The following is an 18,257-nucleotide window of genomic DNA, read 5'->3' as shown; positions in this document are numbered from 1 at the left end:
TCCCTCAGCATCATCTGATTTAATTCGACTACATTCCATTATCCTCGTTTTGCTTTTGCTGATGTTCATCTTACATCCTCCTTTCAAGCCACAGACCATTCTGTTCAACTGCTCTTCCAGGTCCTTTGCTGTCTCCAACAGAATTACAATGTCATTGGCAAACCTCAAAGTTTTAATTTCTTCTCCATGGATTTTAATTCCTACTTCAAAATTTTCTTTTGTTTCCTTTACTGCTTGCTCAATATACAGATTGAATAACATCGGGTATAAGGACATCCTTGCCTCACTCCCTTTGTGATGACGTTCCCTGCTTTATTTCTTCGTTGATGCATAGCTACACTGGCTGAAAAATGGGGTGTGGAAGTACAACACTGGCTACTTTAAATGATGTGGCCAACAGGTCCACATTTGCATTTCACAATACTTTACTGTCACTGTTCACAACCCCCCCCCCCCCCCCCCCTCCCCCAATAATACAGTTATATGGTCAGTGCACTATTGTTTAACCTTCGATAAGCCTCATTAATAGGTTGCAGGCAAACATCCACATACTGCTACAATAATTTCTTGTTGAACATAAATGAGCAGATAAACCATTACCACACGGTTCTTGAAGAATAACAAGGTACGTATGGAACAGACACTGTCATTGTTCTAACACACGCCTAATTTTGTTACACTTATTTCACAGTTAAGTTGAAGCATTTTTGTTGTTGTTCTTGTTCTTGTTCTAACCAACACACAGGTTTTTCGCATGAAACTCTGCCTTGGACTGACTCTCTCATGACCAAAAATCGGGCCCTTATATATTCTCACAATAATAGCTACTGTTCGAAGTTAAATTTACAGAAATTACAATTAAAACTTAGCTCATTAGATTAACAGAATACATCAAAAAATTGGCTCTTTTTAACAGGTTCTTCTGCTACAAGAGTTAAGCCGAATTATTTGTTTAAACCATGATATTAACATATATAGTTATGTAAACAATACTTTTGGCAAAACTATTAATTACTTTGGAATTAATTAAGGGCTGGCTTTGCTAACATGTTTTCGAATAGAGCCAAATAGATCCTTTAAGAATAGTATTAGTTGTTCCTCCAAATGTTTGTAATTAGTACAGAATTTGTATTTGTTTATACATCAACAGAATTTAAGTTGCGAAACAATCACTGATTTCACCCTATAACAAAAGATACTAACTAGGAATAATAGAAATAAATAAGAAAATCAATTACATACATAAAACTAAGCACAAAACTGGATCTGTTGAGATATTCTTTAAAACTGAGGGCAAGCTTTCTCTTTTATGAAAATGTAGATTATGTTCACGTATGTCAATGGTAATTAGTTAAAAGTGAAAAACTGAATTCTAAGGAGGCAGATGGTAAAACAAGAGGGGAAGTAAAATTATCCCAGCTTGCTTCATCACATCACCCCCTCATTGGATTGACCAGATAGATGTTGCAAATAGCTAACTGGGCAATTCAATGACCACAAATGACCTCAGGCTGTTGGTTAAAAATCTACGCACACAAAAAATATTATGTACGAAATATTATCAAAACTACAGCACATATGTTTTTTTCAAATTTATACTTATATATGAACTGGCCATATGAAAATCCCCATATAAAATATTTACATACAGTGTATTGTACAATCGCACAAAATATCCACAAATTATACTTTTAACAAAAATTATGCATCTTCACCATAAGTGATGTCCTTTTTGGATAAACAAGGATTAAATTCAAAAATACATATAATTTTATACAAGTCCTGTCTTGCTTAAAAAAAAGAAATCCTCGTTGGTTGCAGTAAGTTAAATTACACTGGGCATTGCAGTTCTCTTGTTTCTGACAGAAAGTTTCACTTGCTCAATGTTTAGTAGTTTTCACAAGCACTTTCACACTTTTAATGAGCTTTTTCACATTTTCTCACCAAGTTGTCATGCCTTCAACAGGTCCAAGTGGCAGTTAGTAAGGAAATGCACTGCTATCAGTTCTGTTGGAGGTGGTTCTCCTCTGCCACAGTACAGGAAAAAATCAGATGAAGTACCCTACTTTAGTACACTTACTTTTGCTTCTAACTAACACTAATGGCGAATGGTAGTCATTATATCATAAATAAATAGATTACATAGTTCTCCTAACATTACAACAATTAGCACTAAATCTGAATATAATACAAAAGGTGTGGACTAGTAAAAATTTAAAGTCAAATGCACATTACACTACAAAACCTTACTCTATGTCATAACTGTCCAAAACAGGTTAAACTTGAAAGACTTTTGTTTCTTTCCCATTTGCAAAATAGCAAAAACTAAAGATGTGCAGTAGCATAGATTTAATAATAATTACATTATGAAAAAAGAATCACCATCACATAACTTAATTATTACTCAAATCAAAATTAAGGGGATTGAAGTTTTACCAAATCATAGCCCCACTTGTCTACTCAACTCTGAGCACTACTCTCATCCAACCAGAAAATTAAATCATCACAAATAGTTGACCTGTCCGAATATTCACATCACTCTTGCACCACAGTTATCAGTTAATCAGTGGAATTATTGTTCTTCATTCCAGAATTGCCACTTTAAGCTCATAATTCCTCAGAACACAAATAGAAGATCTCAGATAACCTATAGATCCGATAATGCTGTGTTATGACTTGTACCTCACTAAAATATTGCTCGTTCTGCTAAGGTCTCATTCCCAGCTGCAGTGTCATGAATTGCACAATATAAACAGTACCCAATGTTGCCTAGTTCAAAAATAGATGATCAATACAGTTACATCACATTTGTTTGTATACAGTTTTTTTTATTACTCAATCATGTCTGTCAGTGCCATTATTTTACTTACCTTTCTTACCTCATTAGCTAGTGGAGCACATTCTCAAAAAATATCCCTACTGCAGAGACAGGCTCCCTAACCATTAAGATTGTAACATTATTCAGTGTTTTATTATTCCATTATTGTTTCAGTATCTAATAAATAAACACCTGCTCTGCTTATCTAATGCAAAATTGATTCTACAGAAAAACACTCCACAGTAACAGATCCTTATGCTAAGGCAAGCGTAACTCTCAGTACCAATCAGACAAAATTATCACTTAGAAAAACTATTATTTGCTTGACAGTCTACCCTGAACGGCGATATACATACAAATCTTGCTTGTTCTTTCCACACATTACCCCAGGCAACTATGTTTAAAGTTGTAATTCCTTAATGTTAGAAAAGGTTGTACCATGACGCACTTCTATAAGTAGATAGTTATCGCCATATACTTTTTGCACTGAACACACACACTTATATTATACCGCAATTAATATTAATACCTAGGATTCAAGATGGTTTATACTGCATTTTACCGCTGCTGCTACACCCATGAGCTGGTTATTTCAGATTGTAATTATCCTCCACATATGCCGACACCTTTCATTTTCTGTTTACTTTACCTCTTTGACAGAAATTCTTTAATCATGGTACCACTTTACTTTCTTCCATGCTCTTATGACTCCGCATGCACACGCGCGCGCGCGCACACACACACACACACACACACACACACACACACACACACACACACTGGAGAAACTTTTTCTAAAATATTCCTATACTAAAGCATCGTACTGTACAAAACTACAGTAAAGTCAAAGATAGAATGTCTGTGATTCACTTATAAACTACAGATAGGATAGGAGAAGAGTTTGACTCAGGAAACACGAAAAATGAGACAGACAGCTGGGGTAAGCATTATTGCCACATAATGAATCCAACACAGAACTTGAACCCCCTACTTGCTATTTGCACAGGAAATTAGTCTCAAATATAACATCAAGTGGAGATTTTGAATCACCAATATATTGTACTCCAACAACTGTCCAGCCAATTCCACAGTTAATAGTACCTCTAGTTTCACACTCTTTGATAACTTACCAGTAGCATCAATAATTTTTATTCCAGAAACGTGCATGACTACTATACCCTCTGTGTTCTGAATAGATTCAAAAAATGGCTGTGAAATGCCGTTCAAATAATTACCACTGTCCAGTAAACACTTAACATGTATACCTTGTACACTTGCTGTTATTACAGGGTGCCACACTTACTTTTTCCTTACCATGTGATCTTCTTCATACAACAAATCCTCATTAATCTTTTCTCTGGAAAAACTATCATCCGGCTTATCAAATTGATTAACAGTCAGTCAAGTAGCCAGCCGATGTGGCCGAGCAATTTTAGGCGCTTCAGTCTGGAACCGCACGATCGCTACGATCGCAGGTTCGAATCCTGCCTCGGGCATGGATGTGTGTGCTGTCCTTAAGTTAGTTAGGTTTAAGTAGTTCTAAGTTCTAGGGGACTGATGACCTCAGATGTTAAGTCCCATAGTGCTCAGAGCCATTTGAACACAGTCAAATGACAGATAGCAGAGTCCTCTTCCTCAGTACCACTCTCAAACTATAACTCTTCATTAGGCCCAACATTATCCTCCTTTATTCTTTCTTTACTTAACACATTGTTCTCATTATCAATCATAAATTCAAATACCTCGTCCTCATCACTACTGGATTTGTCATTGCTATCCTCATTACAACTGCTGTCAGATTCAGACCCACTTTCACTTTCTATATGCTTTAGATTTTGTACCTCTTCCACCTTTTTCTCCACTTCAGTCAACTTTGAATCTACATTTTCATTTACTTTTACCGGTTTTACCTCTACCACTACTGCACACTTGATTTCTACCTGTTTCTGAATCACTTTTAATGTGATCGATTTGGTTCTCAAGTTTAACTCTACTTTCAGCACAAAATTTCTCAGAAGCCTCCACCCTCCTACTACAGTCATCACAAAGCTTTCTCTCTCTCTCTCTCTCTCTCTCTCTCTCTCTCTCTCTCTCTCTCTCTCCCTCCTACACATTTACTACTTATTAATGTTAATTTCTCATTAGCATTATGTACTACTTTCTGTATACTATTTCCCAACCTCCTGATGTCCTTTTCCAACCTATTAATGTCTTTTTTTCGTACACATACTACTCATAATTTGCCTTAACATCTCTTCCAATTTTCCATAACCACTATTGTCCTGCAAATCAGTCCCCATTAAGTCATTCTGTTTATCAAAAAACTTAACCTCTACAGCTTTGTTTTAAATCACACTTTCTTGTTCGTTAAGATCACTCATTATGTATCACTTAATATAAAATAGCTTTTGCTATGAAATACCTTATTTTTCAGTCACTCGTCTCCTGCTGCTGCTGTTGCTGTTGCTGTGGTTGTCATATTGGTCCATCCTCTGCACAGTGCGGCTAGTTGCAATTCTCTCGGTGAAGCGTCTTGTTTATCCCAGTCAGCTGTGTCCACCTGTGTGCTGATTGGCTGCTCCTGTACTCAGTGGCTGCTTCCACAGAACCTGTTCGCTGATTGGCTGCTGTCCTACTTTGGCCATGAAACCCAAGCATTAATTGGCAGTTGCATCACTGCATTGTAAACCACACTTGATTTCAATGTCAAAATTCATGAGTTGTTGTTTATTATGCCCCCATACAACAGTCCTCACCTGGGGTACCAAATGTGCTTTATTTCTTCGCTGATTGTCCTCAGTGTCGACTTACTGTGTTGCTACACTGGCTTAAAAATGGGGTGTGGAAGTACAACACTGATTACTTTAAATGATGTAGCCAACAGGTCCACATTTGCATTTCTCAGTAATTTACTGTCACTGTTCACAACCCCCAATAATACACAGTTATATGGCCAGAGTATTATTGTTTAACCTTCGACAAGCCTCATTAATAGGTTGCAGGCAAACATCCACATACTGCTACAACAGTTTGTTCTTGTTCTAACCAACACAAATTTCTCACCTGAAACTTGGCCATGGACTGACTGTCTCAGGACCAAAAATTGAGCCCTTATATATTCTCACAATTGTAGGTACTGAAACTACACATTGTTTGAAGTTACATTTACAGAAATTACAATTAAAACTTAGCTCATTAGATTAACTGAATACATCGAAAAATTGGTTCTTATTAACAGTTTCCTCTACTGCAAGAGTTAAGCCGAATTATTTGTTTAAATCATGATATTAACATATATAGTTATGCAAACAATACTTTTGGCAAAACAGTTAATTACTTTGGAATTAATTAAGGGCTGGCTTTGCTAATGTTTTCGAATAGAGCCAAACAGATCCTTTAAGAATAGTATTAGTTGTTCCTCCAAATGTTTATAATTTATATTTGTTTATACGTCAAGAATAGAATTTGTTATAAAACAATCACTGATTTCACCCTATAACAAAAGATACTAACTAAGAATAATTGAAATAAATTAGAAAATCAATTACATACATAAAACTAAGCACAAAATTGGATCTGTTGTTATATTCTTTAAAACTGGGGGCCAACCTTTCTCTTTTATGAAAATGCAGATTATATTCACATATGTTAATGGTAATTAGTTAAAAGTGAAAAAGTGAATTCTAAGGAAGCAGATGGCAAAACAAGAGGGGAAGAAAAATTGTCCCAGCTTGCTTCGTCACGTTCCCAACCACTGCTTCCCTTTCATGCCCCTCGCCTCATAACTGCCATCTGGTTTCTGTACAAATTGTAAATAGCCTTTTGTTCCCCATATTTGACCCCTACCACCTTCAAAATTTGAAAGAGAATATTCCAGTCAACAATGTCAAAAGCTTTCTCTAAGTCTACAAATGCTAGAAATATAGGTTTGCTTTTCCTTAATCTGTCTTCAAAGATAAGTCATAGGGTCAGAATCGCCTCACCTGTTGCAACATTTCTATGGAATCCAAACTGATCTTACCCAAGGTCAGCTCCTACCAGTTTTTCCATTAGTCTGTAAAGAATTCGTGTTAGTATTTTGCAGCCGTGACTTATTAAACTGATAGTTTGGTAACTTTCACACCTGTCAACACATGCTTTCTTTGGGATTGAAATTATTACATTGTTCTTGAAGTCTGAGGGTATTTAATACATCTTGCTCCCCAAATGGTAAAGGTTTGTCAGTGCTGGCTCTCCCAAGGCTATCAGTAGTTCTAATGGAATGTTGTCTACTCCTGGGGCCTCGTTTCGACTCAGGTCTTTCCGTGCTCTGTGAAACTCTACGTGCTGTATCATATCTCCCATTTCATCTTCATGTACATCCTCTTTCACTTCCACAATATTGTCCTCAAGTACATCGCCCTTGTGTAGACCCTCTATTTACTCCTCCCACCTTTTTGCTTTCCCTTCTTTGCTTAGAACCATTTTTCCATCTGAGTTCTTGATATTCATATAAGTGGTTCTCTTTTCTCCAAAGGTATCTTTAATTTTTCTGTAGTCAGTATCTATCTTATCCCTAGTGATATATGCCACTACATCCTTACATTTGACCTCTAGCCATCCCTGCCTAGCCATGTTGCACTTCCTGTTGATCTCACTTGTGAGACGTTTGTATTCCTTTTTGCTTGCTTCATTTACTGCATTTTTATATTTTCTCCTTTCATCAATTATATTCAATATTTCTTTTGTTAACCAAGGATTTCTACTAGCCCTCATCTTTTTACCTACTGGATCCTCTTCTGTCCTCACTATTTCATCTCTCAAAGCTATCCATTCTTCTTCTACTGTATTTCTTTCCCCCACTCTTGTACATCATTCCCTAATGCTCTCTCTGAAACTCTCTACAACCTCTGGTTCTTCCAGTTTATCCAGGCCCCATCTTCTTAAATTCCCACCTTTTTGTAGTTTCTTAAATTTTAATCTACAGCTCATAATCAACAGATTGTGGTCAGAGTCCACATCTGCCCCTGGAAATGTCTTACAATTTAAAACCTGGTTCCTAAATCTCTGCCTTACCATTACATAATCTATCTGAAACCTTCCAGTGTATCCAGGCCTCTTCCACGTATACAACCTTCTTTCGTGGTTCTTATGCTCTGTGCAAAATTCCACCAGGTGGCTTCCTCTTGCATTCCTTACCCCCATTCCATATTCACTTACTACTTTTCATTCTCTTCCTTTCCTACTATTGAATTCCAGTCACCCATGACTATTAAATTTTTGTCTCCCTTCACTATCTGAATGATTTCTTTTATCTCATCATACATTTCTTCAATCTCTCTGTCATCTGCAGAGCTAGTTGGCACATAAACTTGTACTACAGTGGTAGGCGTGAGCTTGGTGTCTAACGTGGCTACAATAATGCGTTCACTTTGCTGTTTGTAGTAACTTAGCTGTGCTCCTTTTTTTTTATTCGTTATTAAACTTACTCCTCCATTACTCCTATTTGATTTTGTATTTATAACCCTTTATTCACCTGACCAAAGGTCTTGTTCCTCCTTCCACCGAGCTTCACTAATTCCCACTACATCTAACCTACCCATTTCCCTTTTTAAATTTTCTAGCCTACCGATTAAGGGATCTGACATTCCACACTCCGATCCATAGAACACCAGTTTTGTTTCTCTTGATAAAGATGTCCTCCTGAGTAGTCCCCTCCTGGAGAGCTGAACGGGGGACTATTTTACCTCCAGTATATTTTACCCAAGAGGATGTCATTATCATTTAACCATACAGTAAAGTTGCATACCTTCACAGTACCAACACAGCAAGGCCATTTTGGTTAATGTTACAAGTCTAGATCAGTCAATCATCCAGACTGTTGCCCCTGCAACTACTGAAAAGGGTGCTGCCCCTCTCCAGGAACCACAAGTTTGACTGGCCTCTTAACAGGTACCCCTCTGTTGTGGTTGCACCTACGGTATGGCTATCTGTATCGCTGAGGCACGCAAGCCTCCCCACCAATTGAAAGCTCCATGGTTAATGGGGGGGGAGTCAAAACTTATAGAAACATAATTTTGCTATGCAGGTATTTAAACCACCAACATTCAGCTGAATCCACCTGTACATCTTTTTTGTGATGATTATGTAAAAACTTGATTGATATTACTGTTGTCGTTATCACAAATGCCTGAAGTCTCTGTGTCCCTGTCATTATTAAATAATGTGATAATTTTCTATGACGAATTTTATCAACATAGCTTTCACTCTGCCATGCTTTGTTCCATAATGTGCTGCCTATGATTGTTTCATTTCTTCCAGTCTTTGGAGGTGACTTTCCTAATGGCTTGAATGCAGATTGCCTCAACTGTGAATAGTGTTGTGTTGGGTGAAGAGCCAACACCGTGTTACAACTGGAGGCCGAAATGCACGCGTTTTAGCTCACACAGGGTGGCATGAGGAGGGCAGAACTATACTGATGTGAGGTCTGGAACATGACAAGGAATGTGAGTTCAGAAAGCGGACATAACTAGTTTGATACTTAACTTTAATCCATTAATGATGAACGTCGCTCTTGACGGTACATGATTCACAATATTATCTGTTCAGAATACATTCTTGAAGAATATGGCGCCTTGCTAGGTTGTAGCAAATGACATAGCTGAAGGCTATACTAAACTGTCGTCTCTGCAAATGAGAGCGTATGTAGACAGTGAACCATCACTAGCAAAGTCGGCTGTACAACTGGGGTGAGTGCTAGGAAGTCTCTCTAGACTAGACCTGCCGTGTGGCGGCGCTCGGTCTGCAATCACTGATAGTGGCGACACGTGGGTCCGACGTATACTAACGGACCGCGGCCGATTTAAAGGCTACCACCTAGCAAGTGTGGTGTCTGGCGGTGACACCAAAAATAGTGTAGTTATTTTAAAATTGTTATCAAAAGCCTTTGATATCAGACCATGTCAGTTTTACTGGGTTTGATATGGCAGTGACAAGGTGGCACCCTAGTGACTGTAAGCCCATTTATTTTTGGCAACTCATCACTTTCGTGCATGGGGAACTGCGATTTGTGGAGAGTTATTAAATCCTTAACACACCTGTTTAAATGTATCACTTTGATATTTCAGTACTGAAGCCTACCGTCTCCTCCTTCCACTTTGCCACTGTAGGCATCTTAACAACTTAATGATTGGTAGCATTATCAAGAACCAATGTTGACAGTATGGGTGTAAACCATTTCTCTGTACTGACTTTGTATACGGCAGTCCCCGGCCGAGAGGTGACATAGGTTTTGCCACTGAATAACATTTGACAACCTTGCTCTCAATATTACTCAGCATTGCACAAGAAACAATAGTAATATTGGAGAAAATATTAACCCTGCAAATGTAAGAGACGAAAACAAACAAACATATATCTCTATAATAGAAGGAAACATTCCACGTGGGAAAAATTATATATAAAAACAAAGATGAGGTGACTTACCGAACGAAAGCGCTGGCAGGTCGATAGACACACAAACAAACACACAAAATTCAAGCTTTCGCAACAAACTGTTGCCTCATCAGGAAAGAGGGAAGGAGAGGGGAAGACGAAAGGAAGTGGGTTTTAAGGGAGAGGGTAAGGAGTCATTCCAATCCCGGGAGCGGAAAGACTTACCTTAGGGGGAAAAAAGGACAGGTATACACTCGCACACACGCACATATCCATCCACACATGTGGTCTCGTATAGAATTGGCTTTCATCATCAGCTTCACTCTACTACTTCCGTCATAGCTGTCAATACCAAAGGAAACTAGAACAGGGTATAGAAGAGGGCTCCAGTACTGAATGTACTAAAATCAAGGAAACTGTGGATGATGACACAACAAACAAACTAAAACGCCACTGCTTAGCAGCACCTTTGGATTTAACAGACATATGACATTCTGCTTTAGCATACGTGAAATACTGTTTCTGCATGACAGTTAACATTCTTATGGGTGTTCTAACAGCAGTCAGGAGCAAGTGCTTTACTAAAATACCACATAGTTCTCAGGAGAATACCTAACACTTCACAGCCTCACCACAATAGTTCTCTTATCAGTATTTGAGCTCTCTTAAAATTTAGTTTTATTTGCACTTTTTCGCCCACCACTATTTTTTGTTAGAGTGCAACATTTAATCAGCTATTGTCTCCCTCATTTATTATGATTATCCCATTTCCTGTGAAAGAACAATTGGTTCCAGAAAGCTTGTTTTGTTTTGTCCAATTTTATATCTAATTGAAAATAAACATATTTGGTTGAAAATAATACAATAAAAATATTAAAGCACTCATATTTTGGATAACAATATATCATGTAAGTTACAACATCATGGAATTAGAGAAAAAATGTTAATGGTTCTATGATGTGTAGAAAATGGAAAAATTGATATACAGTAAATGTGAATGTATGCTTTCCCGGCGTATACAGCTGGCGAAGAGTTCTCGGGCTTCCAGCCGGGTGGTGGTGTCTTCAAAATGTGTCGTTTTGAAGCCTGAGAACTCTTTGCCAGTTGATATACAGTGTTTAAAAGTAGGTGAACATTCCATTTCTAACTATGGCACATCATTCTTATTTATGTATCTGCCATCATAATCACTAACTAGTGAAAACAAGTTTTTATTTGCAGTGCACAAGTATCATTTTGTAAGATGTGGAATGTAATGTAATTGGTATAATTAGCAGGTTTAGTGGGTAAGCACATGAATGATATGAAAACATAATCACATAATGGTGATAAAACACAGTGCATACAATTTTTAACTCATAACATTTATAAACATTATATGATCATGTGTGATTTAAGTCAAATATTTTATAAATTTCTTGGACTGAAGATGAATGGGTAGCTTTCTTGAGAACATCATGTTCAAGAACATTCATAAAAACAAAATGCTGCTCTATTCACTACAGAGATAATCTCTGCTGTCACTGACACTGATGTGTTTACTGCTTCAAGCCGGTAGTTTCCCTGCTGCCTGCTAATCTACTGGCAACAGTTTACATGACCAGTTCATAAAATGATGCAGTGTTTTATTTAAATTGTTTTGCCTAATTTGTCTGAAATTAAGGAAGTTTCCAGGAACTGTAAACAACAGACCTTTATTACACTTTAAACTTACATGAGCACATGTATTTTGAAGTAGTCTTGGAGACGGACCCCTAGAACACAGTCTCTTCCCAAGAATTTCCTACTATTCTGTCAGGAGAAACTCAGTGGCGTTGTCCTTTGTATTCTCACAGCTAATTGTCAATTTGATAATGGACAGAAGTTTGGAGAGTAACAATTGTACAGGGAGACAAAAGCTGACTTCAGTAACCAGGTTCAAATGGATGTGGGTGGCTGTAGTTATGCAGAGGTGAAGAGGCTGTCACAGTATTGGCTAGTTCAGAGAGCGGCAGTGAGCCAGTCATCAGACTGAAGATCACACCATCAAGAACAACAATAACGTCAAAATATTAGAAACCTCTAAATATTTTCATATCTTTTTTCCTGCGTGTGAGAAAATGTTGTCATTCCTGATTTCTTTCAACTATATCACGTCCCTACAGAGTTCTTAACAGTGTGGCAGCACACATACCCATAAGTTTTTGTGACAGAGTAGTATTTCCCATTGCCTGCAGAACAATGTGGTGACTGCACGGTTGGATTACCACCAGTGCAGATGCTGACAGTGTACTAGTGCCTACTCGGGTTCCCGGCTATAGAGGCAAATTTGCTTATCTTGACTCTATTGTTTCCTATGCTATTACATTCTGGAAGAAATGAGGAGTGTTTCATAGCTTGGAAAATTGTTGGGTGGTGATGTTTATTTTAAATTGCAAGAATTGACACTAACCATACATAAGAGAATAAAAGTGTAGGTAGATATAGAGTGAGACAATTCTGCAGCAGTACATTTAGCTGTACCAAGACACTACTCTAGTAACACTGTGAATCAAGGAAAGTTATAAAGATATAACACTGTAGAATAAATCAAGATGAAGTAATCTGTAATATACCCAAACAATGGAAAATACAGGATGGAATGTGACAATATTATGAAGAGGATAGTTGCTACTCACCATATAGCCGAGATGCTGAGTCACAGAAAGTTAGCTTTCTATTCAGTTGGCAGGTGATGGTTGAAGTGATCACTGCAGCAAATATCTACTAATACCAGCATTGCTGGCCCCTGTTTTGATCACGACCGAGGCAGATTCTTCCTACGTCAGTCAGGGGCCTGAAGATGGTGTAGTAAAGTGCTGAAACTAGTTGCCAAATAAAATAAGATTGATTATAGTAGCATCACTCATACGATATAGTGCGAGCATTTGGGCTTGTAGATAGCAGCTTGTGAAGTTAGCGTCAGTAGTCATAAGAGTTCAATGAAGAGTCCTGCTAATATTAATGGACGCCAATTGCACTACCATGACCAATGCACTTTTAGTGATTGTAAGAATATGTCCATTGGACTTGAACACTGAGAAAGGGGGAGCTTTTTATTGATTAAAGAAAGGCAGTCAAATGAGTGTATGAAGGATACTTAGAATTGAAGCCCGTACAAAAAAGTTAATATGATATTACATATTACAACAGTGGCAAAATGAGTGAGACACTTAGGGCACAAACAGGAGAATATATGAATGTGTCTCTTACACCAGGAAGACACTAAAAATGAGATTTTTTTAACCTGTCAAGTGACTGATACATTACCTGACTGGTCTTGACCAGCATGCTATGTATCTGTAGAAAATGGAAAGACAAATGAATGATTGTTGCACATATACAGCAATGTGGACACTCCACAGCACACATTGCACAGTGCGCTGTACTCAGGTATGGTGGGTAATGGTCATCTAATGTCAAGGATGCCGGAACACAAAGCACCACTGAGGAATGCGTCAACCTAGGGCTTCCTAGATGACGCTGTAACTGTTGCAGTATCCAGAAATGGTTAGGAAGCCTTCATTAGGCACTCAACTACAAACTAGCATGCTGCCATCCCGGTTAGACAGCATACTCTACAGGTGGAAAGAAGGCAGCTGAGGTCAGCAAGCACTGAATGAAATGGTTTTTCAAGAATGTACATATTGTTACTGCAAATGATCACAAAAGTATGGATTCTAAGATGTTATAGAGAATAATGGAATCACTTGTTATAGTGGGAACACTATTGATGTGCTGCCTTATGCCCAAGGAATCTAGCAGACAATGGCTGTTGACCTGTGTCATATGAAGGCAGATCCAGTAGCGGAAACAACCACTACTGATAATGTAGATGGATCATAATAATTGAACAGAAAGAGAACATATTCTGTAGTACTAACAGTAGTATTAGTAGTTGTGGAATTGGCTAAGGGTTGGTTGGTTGGGTTAAAGAGTAAAGGGACCAAACTACAAAGGTCATTGGTCCCTTGTTTCATAAAAACACAGAGCACAGGGAAACTATCCACCAGTCAAGTGAAGCACTAAAAGAAAAACTCCGGGGGAAGAAAAGCCCCATGGTCCAGTGTAAGACAACACGGAAAACAGGCTAAGGGGTTTTATTGTAGTTTTGTAGTGGTAGAAAGTAGTTGTAATATTAGAATTTTCTTTAAAATAGGCTGTAATTGTGAAGAATTAATAAGGTCTTCACAAGAACAGGTTTAGAAGAGTTTTTGATGTTGCTGAGCAACAGTCATACAATAGTTTTTAAATGAACACACTGCCACTTGACTATATTGTTGTTTATATAATTATGACCCAGGTGTTGCCCTTTTCGCCATTTTCAAGTGATTGAATTTATGTCCGTAACATATGTATCATCATCTTGTACTGATGCCAGATGTAAAATCTTGTCTTATACTGATCTTTTTACATGACAATAATTTTACATCTGGCATTTCGTGGGGAGCCAATATTTTTCTTAATTTATGGCCAATTTTGAGCTTGATGTTCTACAATCCATATTACTGACAAACTCAGTCACTTGAAAATGGCATAAAAGGCTGAAACTGGGATCGTAATTAAATAAACAACAGTACAGTCAAACGGAGGTGTGGAAAAAAAAAGTGTAGAAGAGGCAGTATATGAGAGACTCTTGCTATGTACACCCTAGGTAAGTTGGTTGGTCAGCTGAATTCGTGGACAACACTTTTAACGAAGAATAGGTAAAGCAAATAACTATTATGTTTGTGAGGTTACAAATGAATTACACAATAATACTTTGGCAAAGGTTGATCGACCTGGAATGGAAGTGATAGTAATGGATGACTGGTTGGTTGATTGTGGGAAGGGACCAGAGAGTGAGGTCATCGGTTCCAGTAGTGAAGCAAATACCCCATAACCTGTCAGTGATTTCTGAGTCAATTATTGAGTTGAACTTGCTGAGTGCGTGAATGAATTACAAATACTACAGCATAATTCTTATAATTGGTATTTGCCGCTGCCTAGAAATATAGTTCACCAGTGCTGTACATGCTTACAATGCTTTGCACAATAAGAGGCAGAGAATGACTGTGGTGTTAAAAATCTGAGTGTGCCTCATCATCTGTAAACATGGCACTGGTGGATGTGGAAACAAATGTTCTCCTCATTAGAACATTCCTTTTCTCCTCATTTTCATACCTCATAAGGAACGTATCAGATTCCCAGTCATGAAACGTTGTCTTCCATTTTCCCGTAATTTCGTAAACCATTCTAGGCTCTTCAAGACCACGCAATCATGGTTTTCTGGCAGCTGTGTACATTAACATATTCAGTAGTTGGGTAACATGGTCCAACAGGAACTATTCTCTAGTAATGGTGATAAATCATGAGAAATGGTTGTAGATTCAGACATATATTATCAGCTTCCTGTGTTAGCTGTGCTCACTGGATGTTCTGCTTTTGTTCTGACGATTAAATTAGCAGCTACAATAAGTGCGGATATTGGGTGTGGAAAACATGCAAAACTTCTACTCTTCCAACTCAATTCCACAAAAAATAGTGGCAATATGAGGTAGAAAAGCTCTCATAAACGAATAATTGAGAAGTGTGGTATACAATGATTAACTGTTGTTGTTGATGCAGCTCTCTGTGCTACTCTATCCTGTACAAGCTTCTTCATTTCCCAGTACCCACTGCAACCTACATCCTTCTGAATCTGTTTAGTGTATTCATCTCTTGGTCTCCCTCTACGATTTTTACCCTCCATGCTGCCCTCCAATACTAAATTTGATGCCTCAGAATATGTCCTACCAATCGATCCCTTCTTCTGGTCAAGTTGTGCCACAAATTTCTTTTCTACCCAATTCTATTCAAGACCTCCTCATTAGTTATGTAATCTACCCATCTAATCTTCAGCATTCTTCTGTAGCACCACATTTTGAAAGCTTCTATTTTCTTCTTGTCTATACTATTTATCGTCCACGTTTCACTTCCATACATGACTACACTCCATACAAATACTTTCAGAAACGACTTCCTGGCACTTAAATCTATACTTGATGTTAACAAATTTCTCTTCTTCAGAAACGCTTTCTTGCCATTGTCAGTCTACATTTTATATCCTCTCTACTTCGACAGTCATCAGTTATTTTGCTCCCCAAATAGCAAAACTCCTTTACTATTTTAAGTCTCTCATTTCCTAATCTAATTCCCTCAGTATCACCCGATTTGATTCCACTATATTCCATTATCCTCATTTTGCTTTTGTTGATGTTCATCTTATATCGTTCTTTTAAGACACTGTCCGTTCCAGACAGCTGCTCTTCCAGGTCTTTTGCTGTCTCTGACAGAATTACAATGTCATCGGCGAACCTTAAAGTTTTTGTTTCTTCTTCATGGATTTTAATACCTACTCCAAATTTTTCTTTTGTTTCCTTTACTGCTTGCTCAATACACAAATTGAATAACATTGGGGATAGGTTACAACCAATGTCTCACTCCTTTTCCAACCACTGCTTCCCTTTCATGCCCCTCGACTCTTATAACTGCCATCTGATTTCTGTACAAATTGTAAATAGCCTTTCGCTCCCTGTATTTTACCCCTGTCACCTTCAGAATTTGAAAGAGAGTATTCCAGTCAACATTGTCAAAAGCTTTCTCTAAGTCTACAAATGCTAGAAATGTAGGTTTGCCTTTCCTTAATCTATTTTCTAAGATAAGCTGTAAGGTCAGTATTGCCTCACATGTTCCAACATTTGTATGGAATCCAAACTGATCTTCCCCTAAGTTGGCTTCTACCAGTTTTTCCATTCGTCTGTAAAGAATTCGTATTAGTATTTTGCAGCCATGGCGTATTAAACTGATAGTTCTGTATTTTTCACAGCTGTCAACACTTGCTTTCTTTGGGATTGGAATTATTATATTGTTCTTGAAGTCTGAGGGTATTTCTCCTGTCTCATACAGCTTGCTCATCAGATGGCAGAGTTTTGTCAGGGCTGGGTCTCCCAAGGCTATCAGTAGTTCTAATGGAATGTTATCTACTCCCGGGGCTTTGTTTCGACTTAGGTCTTTCAGTGCTCTGTCAAACTCTTCACGCATTATCATATCCCCCATTTCATCTTAATCATGTACATCCTTTTCCATTTCCATAATATTGTCCTGAAGAACATCATCCTTGTATAGACCCTCTATATACTCCTTCCACCTTTCTGCTTTCCCTTCTTTGCTTATAACTGGGTTTCCATCTGAGCTCTTGATATTGATGCAAGTGGTTCTCTTTTCTCCAAAGGTCTCTTTAATTTCCCTGTTGGCGGTATCTATCTTACCTAAAACCTATCAGTACGTTCCACTGTTAAAAACTGTGGTATTTAGCTGCACAAATAAACAACACCTGGAGATTCTACACACGTTGCAAGAGCTACTGCCCATATGTACCGTCGCCATCTGTGCCTCATGTAGTGAGGTATCATTCTGTATTGCATACAAGCCAGATTGACGCTTGTGACCATGACACTGAGCTACTATAGTAAGCAAGGTGTATACGCTCCTGGACAACCGTGAAAACCCTGGAATTTTTTCATCCGGGAGAAAATCGGGAAAACCCCCAAATTTTTTGGAATTCTGGGAATTTTTCATTGTTGTAGTTTTCAGTTAAATTTTTATAATTTTGACTGGTAAGAACTGACACTCTAACAAAGAATATTACTGTATCCTGCTACTGCAGAATAATACCGGTACTGCAGCAATAAGACATACGAGGGAAAAAACCAAAATAAAACTTAAGTCACAAAGAAAATGCGCTATTTACAACAACAAAACATACTGCACTCACATGTGTCTGCCAACAGCAAAGTGTGTCAAAGGCATTGGGACGAAGACCATACAATACTGTACTTCATAACAGATGGCTTCCGATGAGCGTGACGTCACAACTGTTTACACTAGGTTCGTTTGAGCAGTTGGCAGCGGGCTCATGTGCTGGCGCAGTTGAGTCACGTATGAGCAGTATCTGTCTTCTCCCGCTTCTGAGTTCCTGGCTACGTGA

General features: G+C 38.0%; 1 long non-coding RNA gene across 1 annotated transcript; it reads right to left on the bottom strand.

Moving 5' to 3' along the window:
- Positions 1-1,790: 1,790 nt before the first annotated feature.
- Positions 1,791-18,121, bottom strand: LOC126419769 (uncharacterized). Its single transcript, XR_007575998.1, has 3 exons — positions 18,045-18,121; positions 5,241-5,450; positions 1,791-2,027 (listed from the first exon to the last, which is right to left on the bottom strand). It is a non-coding gene; the product is annotated as an uncharacterized LOC126419769 (long non-coding RNA).
- Between the last annotated feature and the right edge of the window lie 136 nt (positions 18,122-18,257).

The sequence above is a fragment of the Schistocerca serialis genome, chromosome 9 (genome assembly GCF_023864345.2).
Source record: "Schistocerca serialis cubense isolate TAMUIC-IGC-003099 chromosome 9, iqSchSeri2.2, whole genome shotgun sequence".
Classification (NCBI taxonomy): Eukaryota; Metazoa; Arthropoda; class Insecta; order Orthoptera; family Acrididae; genus Schistocerca; species Schistocerca serialis.
Note: the sequence above shows the minus strand (reverse complement) of the source record. Positions and strands in the feature narration are given on the sequence as shown.